The following is a 9,240-nucleotide window of genomic DNA, read 5'->3' on the forward strand; positions in this document are numbered from 1 at the left end:
AGAATCCCCTCCCTGAGCTGCTGCTCATGCTCTGAGGTTGCAGCCCAGCACAGGGAGGGGATCTGGGCTCAAGCGCCCACTGAAGCCAGGGCATGGGGAGCTTCTCATAGACCAACACCCCCAAGTGCTTCCTCTCAGGGCTACTTTCAATCCGTTCAACCCCAGTCCAGAGGAGTCCATGGAGATGTTCTGGGGGCTGGAGCACCTGGTGGGAGCTGCCTCTGCCTGTGGGAGGGGCTTGGTGCTGGATGGGTTTTGAGGTCCCTTCAACCCAAACCACTCTGTGATTCCATGGTTAATATTTTACTGCTGAAGCATCTTGCTGATAAATCACGTCTCAAGAAACGAGCTTTTAAACCCAACAAATGACAGGTACTTTATAGCGCTGCCTTTGAGGGAAGTTCTGCCGTGTTATAGAAAGCAATGAAATCCTGCCTAAAAATTCAGCAGAGTGAAAGGAAGTAGAAGATGGAAACAACTTGGACCATGTTGTGTTACTGGTCATTAGAAAACACCTTCCTGAACAGCCTCCCTGAAAGTGTGAGCCAGAGTTTTATTCAAGATGAGTGGGGAAGGTAATAACCTCTGTCCCTAAATGGTCTACTCTCCAACTTCCTTTTCAAGTGCTTACGAGGAACTGTTTTGCCCTTGAACCTCTGAGTCTCTTGGTTTGTGTTGTTTTGGTTTTTTGGTTGGTTGGGTGGTTTTTCTCTTTCTTTTTCCTTCTGGGGCTCCTTTATTTCTGAAATTTTGCTCAGATCCACAAGAAATCTGTGGTTTCCTTCGTCACGGCCACAGTTGGTGGGTGGACTCAAACTGGAAGTGTTTGTATGAACTTCTTGATGTCTTTGGCATGAAGGAGGCTTGGATGGGCGATAGCCCATTTGTGAAAAGAAAAGGTGCTCAGTTGATTTTGGGTGGTTGTTTATTCATATCTCCTTTAATATTTCAAAAGCAGCCATAAGGGGCTGACAGATTACAAGCTTTATGAAATATCAAAGTAATTATTTAGACTTTCATGCTTCTTTGTGCAGATGTGAAAGAATAAATACCCATAAAGTCTCAGAAGTGACACTTATCCTGGGCTGAGTCGTGGAAGCAATGTGGTTTTCTCCCCTGACCTGTCCCAGATAACTGGAACTATAGATGCTTGTCACTCCAGGCAATGTATTGTTCCCTCTGGTTTGTGCTCTGTGGAGAGATGAGGTTATTGTGCAGCCCTGAAACTCTTGGGCTTCAACCTTTGGGGTCCCACTCAACCTCACATGAGATTCAAACAGCTTGTTTCTTAACATGCCCTGGAGAATGTTACTAAATCACAGAATCACACAGTGCTTTGGGTTAGAAGGGACTTTAAAGCTCACCTAGTTCCACCCCACCTACCTTCCACTAGCCCAGGCTGCTTGAAGCCGGTTGCTGTGTTAGTAAAACAAAACCACCTGGTACCTGGTGTGGTGTTTTATTTATTTATTTAAGTATATTTTCTGTCTTAAATCTAAAACTGAAAGGTCAGAGTCCGATGGGAAGAGGGGTAAAAAGCAGAATTACGGGAATGCAAGAATTAACGTGTGGACACTTGTGTCAGTTTTAAGCTCAGCAGGTCTGTGGCTGAACTGTGCCACAGCGTTTAAACTGTGATGCTTGGATGTAAAGGGTTGTAATTCCTTGTCTTGAAACAGAGAGAATGTGAGGTCGAGGAAGGAGGTGTTGGAATGAGCTTGACTCAAGAGAACGCTGGGAGGAAGGAGGAGGGTGGGAAGTGAGAGATGATAACCCCAGCTCTGAGAGAAGCGCTCACAAATCAAGGTGAGGTTCTGCAAAGAGCAGATGGTGGCCCAGGCTTTGAAGTCTTAGTGGTGGACTTTTAGCAAGCCAAGTGAGAGACGGTGTTCTTTGTTAGAGGTACTGCTGTGGACCCTCAGTCATGGCAGGCTCTGAGCAGGGGCAGGAGAGGGCTTAGGCAGGGGCCGTTGGTACCTGCTCATTTCAGGGAGGAACCTGCAGCTGGGTAATACACCCGAGTATGATGCACTCTGAGTGTGGTGAGTGTATCAGAGTTCAAAGGGTTTCATGTAGCTGCTAAGCAGCTTGGGAGAGAAGATGATAGTCCCACATGCCTTTAGCTCCTTTAGTTTAATTTCTTTTATTTCTTAGGATGAAAATGTGTTGAATTTTTCTTGCTTGCTAAATCAATAGAATCTCTCCTGATGCAGCTGAGACCACAGTTCTGCTATTGCACTGGAGGCACCCTGCTTCAGAGCTGGGCTCTGATTTTCTAACTATGTCCTGTGTGAGTCCAGCAGCTGTGGGATCCCAACACCTTTGCTCCCCAAGATTGGTCTGAGCTTTTGTCAATGACTGGTGATGTGTTTGCCCACGGTCATTGTTTTTTTTTTTTGCACTGGCATTAGTACAGCTGTAAAATAAAGAACCATTCATTACATTCATAGTACGAAGGAGCAAAGTGAAGGCTTGGCAAGGAGTGGCAGTGACTTTCGTCTCCTCTTTGTGTGCATCATGGTGCTGCTGGGACCAGTGGAGAGGTTATAGGGGGCTGGTTCAAAACATCTTTTCAGTTTCAACTCTGAAGGCTGCAATGTGGCAGGGAGCCTGCAGTGTGCTGCAGAGCAGCCGCAGCACTGTGACAACCTTAGATTTCTTGTTTATTCATTTATTTAGCTCCTAGTGTCTGTGTTTGATCCAGAAGTCTCATTGTTCTGCCTGCCTGCAGGCGGTTGAGGGGACTGGTGGTTCTGGCAGGCGTGGAGTGGGCTGCTGGAGACAGGGCTGTCTAGAAGTGGGCAGTGGGGAGGGAAGCGTTCTTGTCTGCAGCAAGTCCCCTGCTTCTTAGGTTGGAGGGGCTGCTTCTCTCACTCCTTCCATCTTCCACTGATGATGTGGGAAGGAATGGGAAGATTCAGTTCATAAACAATTGGCTTTGAGACTGGTGCTACAGGCAGGGCTTTGGATTCTTTGATAACGGCTGGTTTTATAGGGCACCAGTCTGGACAATGGCGTGTGGGAAAGGTTTATCTCACAGAGGCAAAAGGATGCTGGGGCACGAATTAGCAGGGCTCATTTGGAGAGCTTTAAACTAGATTCGAAGGGGGATGGGGTTGTAGCTGGGCTTGCCCCAGTGGGGCAGCGCTCCAGAACTGATGAAGACTGGGAGGCCTCCTATAATCCTCGGGTGAAATCGGTGTGCTCAGCTCGCTCCCTGGAATGTCTGTACACCAATGCGCGCAGCATGGGAAATAAGCAGGAGGAGTTGGAAACCTGTGTTAAGTCAGGAGACTATGATCTGGTGGCAATTACAGAGACGTGGTGGGACAGCTCACATGACTGGAATATAGTCATGGAGGGCTATGTCCTTTTCAGGAAAGACAGGCCAGCCAGGAGGGGTGGTGGGGTTGCTCTTTATGTGCGAGAGCAGCTACAATGCACCGAGTTCTGTCCAGGGACAGATGACGAGCGAGTTGAGAGTCTGTGGGTGAGAATTAAGGGGCGGGCTGGCAGGGGGGATACTGTTGTAGGTGTCTGTTACAGACCCCCAGATCAGGGTGAGGAAGTTGACGAGGCCTTCTACAGGCAGCTGAGAGCGGCCTCACAGTCACAGGCCGAGGTCGTCGTGGGGGATTTTAACTTCCCTGATGTTTGCTGGAAGGACCACTCACCAACCCAGCCACAGTCCAGGAGGTTCCTCCAGTGTATGGATGATAACTTCCTCCTGCAAATGGTGGATGAGCCGACCAGGAGAGGAGCGCTGCTGGATCTCATCCTCACTAACAAGGAGGGTCTGGTCGAAGCAGTAAGGGTTGAGGGCTGCTGTCCTGGGTTCAGCAGTAGCAGTCATGTTTCTCCTTCGTGGTAGCTGATGCAGTGCTGTGTTTTGACTTCCAGCCTGGGAACAATGTTGGTGAAACCGATGTTTTCGGTTGTTGCTAAGTGATGTTTACCCTGACCAAGGACTTTGTGAGGCTCATGCTCTGCCAGGGAGGAGGGGAAGCAGGGAGGAAGCAGACGGGGCACCTGACCCAGGCTAGCCAGGGAGGTATTCCATACCACAGCACCAAAACAGACCCAAACCAGGCCAAAAACTGACCCAAACCGACTCAAAACCAGCCCAAACCCACCCTGTCCTGCTTCTGCTATGGGATACAGGGTCAGAGGATCCAAATAGCCCCAAACTTGACAAAACGAACCCAACACACCCCCAAAACAGCCCACAACACCTCAAAACCACCTTCTTCTGCTTCTCCTATGGAGTACAGGGTCAGAGCCCAAAAACAGACTGAAAAAAAAACCGAAAACAGGAGAAAACCACCCCAAAACCACGCTGTCCTGCTTCTCCTGTGGGATACACGGTCACAGCCCTGAAATAGAACCAAAAAAAGCCAAGTATGACCCAAATCACACCAAACCAGCTCCAAAACCCCCAAACCAACCCAAACCCACCTTGTCCTGCTTCTCCTATGGAACACAGGGTCAGAGCCCCAAAAAAGACACAAAGCATGACAAAAATAGGACAAAACCACCCCAAAAAACCTCTTTGTCCTGCTTCTCCTGTGGGATACATGGTCAGAGGCCTGAAACAGACCCGAAACAGGCCAAAAACACCCCAAAACACCTCAAAAAGCAGGACAAAATCACCTTGTCCTCCTTCTGCTATGAGATACAGTGTCATGGCCCCAAAACAGACCTAAAACAGAACAAAAAAGCCCCAAAACCACCTTGTCCTGCTTCTCCTATGAGATGCAGGGTCAGAGCCACAAAAAAAGACAAAAAAAATGACAAAAATAGGACAAAACCACCCCAAAACCTCCTTGTCCTGCTTCTCCTATGGAACACAGGGTCAGAGCCCCAAAAAAGACACAAAACATGACAAAGATAGGACAAAACCACCCCAAAACCTCCTTGTCCTGCTTCTCCTGTGGCATACAGGGTCAGAGCCCTGAAACAGACCCAAAACAGGACAAAAACACTCCAAAAACCCCAAAACCAGCTCCAAAACCCCCAAACCACCCCAAAACCACCTTGTCCTGCTTCTCCTATGGAACACAAAGTCAGAGCCTCAGAAAAGACACAAAACATGACAAAAATTGGACAAAACCACCCCAAAACTACCTTGTCCTGCTTCTCCTATGGCATACTGAGTCAGAGTCCCAAAACGCACCCAAAGAACCCCCAAAGCAGGACAAAACCACCCCAAGGCCACCTTGTCCTGCTTCTCCTGTGGGATACAGGGTCAGAGGCCTGAAACAGACCCAAAACAGGCCAAGTACAACCCAAATCACCCCAAAACCAGCTCCAAAACCCCCAAACCACCCCAAAACCACCTTGTCCTGCTTCTCCTATGGGATACAGGGTCACAGCCCTGAAACAGACCCAAAACAGGCCAAGTATGTCCCAAATCACTCCAAAACCAGCTCCAAAACCCCCAAACCAACCCAAAACCACCTTGTCCTGCTTCTCCTATGGGACACAGGGTCAGAGCCCCAAAAAAGACACAAAACATGACAAAGATAGGACAAAACCACCCCAAAACCTCCTTGTCCTGCTTCTCCTGTGGGATACAGGGTCAGAGGCCTGAAACAGACCCAAAACAGGACAAAAACACTCCAAAAACCCCAAAACCAACCCAAAACCACCTTGTCCTGCTTCTTCTATAGGACAAAAGGTCAGAGCCTCAAAACAGACCCAAAACAGGCCAAAAACACTCCAAAACACCCCAAAAAGCAGGACAAAACCACCTTGTCCTCCTTCTGCTATGAGATACAGTGTCATGGCCCCAAAACAGACCTAAAACAGAACAAAAAAGCCCCAAAACCTCCTTGTCCTGCTTCTCCTGTGGGATACAGGTCAGAGGCCTGAAACAGACCCAAAACAGGACAAAAACACTCCAGAAACACCAAAACCAGCTCCAAAACCCCCAAACCAACCCCAAACCACCTTGTCCTGCTTCTTCTGTAGGACACAGGGTCAGAGCCTCAAAACAGACCCAAAACAGGCCAAAAACACCCCAAAACACCCCAAAAAGCAGGACAAAACGTCCTTGTCCTCCTTCTGCTATGACATACAGTGTCAGGGCCGCAAAACAGACCTAAAACAGAACAAAAATGCCCAAAAAACCATCTTCTGCTTCTCCTATGAGATGCAGGGTCAGAGCCACAAAAAAAAGACAAAAAACATGACAAAAATAGGACAAAACCACCCCAAAACCAACTTGTCCTGCTTCTCCTATGGAACACAGGGTCAGAGCCCCAAAAAAGACACAAAACATGACAAAAATAGGACAAAACCACCCAAAAACTACCTTGTCCTGCTTCTCCTGTGGGATACAGGGTCAGAGCCCTGAAACAGACCCAAAACAGGCCAAGTATGTCCCAAATCACTCCAAAACCAGCTCCAAAACCCCCAAACCAAACCAAAACCACCTTGTCCTGCTTCTCCTATGGAACACAGGGTCAGAGCCCCAAAAAAGACACAAAACATGACAAAGATAGGACAAAACCACCCCAAAACCTCCTTGTCCTTCTTCTCCTGTGGGATACAGGGTCAGAGGCCTGAAACAGACCCAAAACAGGACAAAAACACTCCAAAAACCCCAAAACCAACCCAAAACCACCTTGTCCTGCTTCTTCTATAGGACACAAGGTCAGAGCCTCAAAACAGACCCAAAACAGGCCAAAAACACCCCAAAACACCCCAAAAAGCAGGACAAAACCACCTTGTCCTCCTTCTGCTATGAGATACAGTGTCAGGGCCCCAAAACAGACCTAAAACAGAACAAAAAAGCCCCAAAACCTCCTTGTCCTGCTTCTCCTGTGGGATACAGGTCAGAGGCCTGAAACAGACCCAAAACAGGACAAAAACACTCCAGAAACCCCAAAACCAGCTCCAAAACCCCCAAACCAACCCAAAACCACCTTGTCCTGCTTCTTCTGTAGGACACAAGGTCAGAGCCTCAAAACAGACCCAAAACAGGCCAAAAACACCCCAAAACATCCCAAAAAGCAGGACAAAACGTCCTTGTCCTCCTTCTGCTATGAGATACAGTGTCAGGGCCCCAAAACAGACCTAAAACAGAACAAAAAAGCCCCAAAACCTCCTTTTCCTGCTTCTCCTGTGGGATACAGGGTCAGAGGCCTGAAACAGACCCAAAACAGGACAAAAACACTCCAGAAACCCCAAAACCAGCTCCAAAACCCCCAAACCAACCCCAAACCACCTTGTCCTGCTTCTTCTGTAGGACACAGGGTCAGAGCCTCAAAACAGACCCAAAACAGGCCAAAAACACCCCAAAAAATCCCAAAAAGCAGGACAAAACGTCCTTGTCCTCCTTCTGCTATGAGATACAGTATCAGGGCCCCAAAACAGACCTAAAACAGAACAAATTGCCCCAAAACCATCTTTTCCTGCTTCTCCTATGAGATGCAGGGTCAGAGCCTCAAAAAAGACAAAAACATGACAAAAATAGAACAAAACCACCCCAAAACCAACTTGTCCTGCTTCTCCTATGGAACACAGGGTCAGAGCCCCAAAAAAGACACAAAACATGACAAAAATAGGACAAAACCACCCAAAAACTACCTTGTCCTGCTTCTCCTGTGGGATACAGGGTCAGAGCCCTGAAACAGACCCAAAACAGGACAAAAACACTCCAAAAACCCCAAAACAGGCTCCAAAACCCCCAAACCACCCCAAAACCAACTTGTCCTGCTTCTCCTATGGAACACAGGGTCAGAGCCTCAAAAAAGACACAAAACATGACAAAAATTGGACAAAACCACCCCAAAACCACCTTGTCCTGCTTCTCCTGTGGGATACAGGGTCAGAGCCTGAAACAGACCCAAAACAGGACAAAAACACTCCAAAAACCCCCAAACCAACCCAAAACCACCTTGTCCTGCTTCTTCTATAGGACACAAGGTCAGAGCCTCAAAACAGACCCAAAACAGGCCAAAAACACCCAAAACATCCCAAAAAAGCAGGACAAAACCACCTTGTCCTCCTTCTGCTATGAGATACAGTGTCAGGGCCCCAAAACAGACCTAAAACAGAACAAAAAAGCCCCAAAACCTCCTTGTCCTGCTTCTCCTGTGGGATACAGGGTCAGAGGCCTGAAACAGACCCAAAACAGGACAAAAACACTCCAGAAACCCCAAAACCAGCTCCAAAACCCCCAAACCAACCCAAAACCACCTTGTCCTGCTTCTTCTGTAGGACACAGGGTCAGAGCCTCAAAACAGACCCAAAACAGGCCAAAAACACCCCAAAACACCCCAAAAAGCAGGACAAAACGTCCTTGTCCTCCTTCTGCTATGAGATACAGTGTCAGGGCCCCAAAACAGACCTAAAACAGAACAAAAATGCCCCAAAACCATCTTTTCCTGCTTCTCCTATGAGATGCAGGGTCAGAGCCTCAAAAAAAGACAAAAACATGACAAAAATAGAACAAAACCACCCCAAAACCAACTTGTCCTGCTTCTCCTATGGAACACAGGGTCAGAGCCCCAAAAAAGACACAAAACATGACAAAAATAGGACAAAACCACCCAAAAACTACCTTGTCCTGCTTCTCCTGTGGGATACAGGGTCAGAGCCATGAAACAGACCCAAAACAGGACAAAAACACTCCAAAAACCCCAAAAACAACCCAAAACCACCTTGTCCTGCTTCTTCTGTAGGACACAAGGTCAGAGCCTCAAAACAGACCCAAAACAGGCAAAAAACACCCCAAAACACCCCAAAAAGCAGGACAAAATGTCCTTGTCCTCCTTCTGCTATGAGATACGGTGTCAGGGCTGCAAAAACAGACCTAAAACAGAACAAAAATGCCCCAAAACCATCTTCTCCTGCTTCTCCTATGAGATGCAGGGTCAGAGCCACAAAAAAAAGACAAAAAACATGACAAAAATAGGACAAAACCACCCCAAAAACCAACTTGTCCTGCTTCTCCTATGGAACACAGGGTCAGAGCCTCAAAAAAGACACAAAACATGACAAAAATAGGACAAAACCACCCAAAAACCACCTTGTCCTGCTTCTCCTGTGGGATACAGGGTCAGAGCCCTGAAACAGACCCAAAACAGGACAAAAACACTCCAAAAACCCCAAAACCAACCCAAAACCACCTTGTCCTGCTTCTTCTATAGGACACAAGGTAAGAGCCTCAATACAGACCCAAAACAGGCCAAAAACACCCCAAAACATCCCAAAAAGCAGGACAAAACCACCTTG

The sequence above is a fragment of the Pezoporus flaviventris genome, unplaced genomic scaffold (assembly GCF_033815535.1).
Source record: "Pezoporus flaviventris isolate CSIRO_AGI_PZ_B2104156 unplaced genomic scaffold, CSIRO_AGI_Pfla_v1 ptg000214l, whole genome shotgun sequence".
In the NCBI taxonomy this organism is placed as follows: Eukaryota; Metazoa; Chordata; class Aves; order Psittaciformes; family Psittacidae; genus Pezoporus; species Pezoporus flaviventris.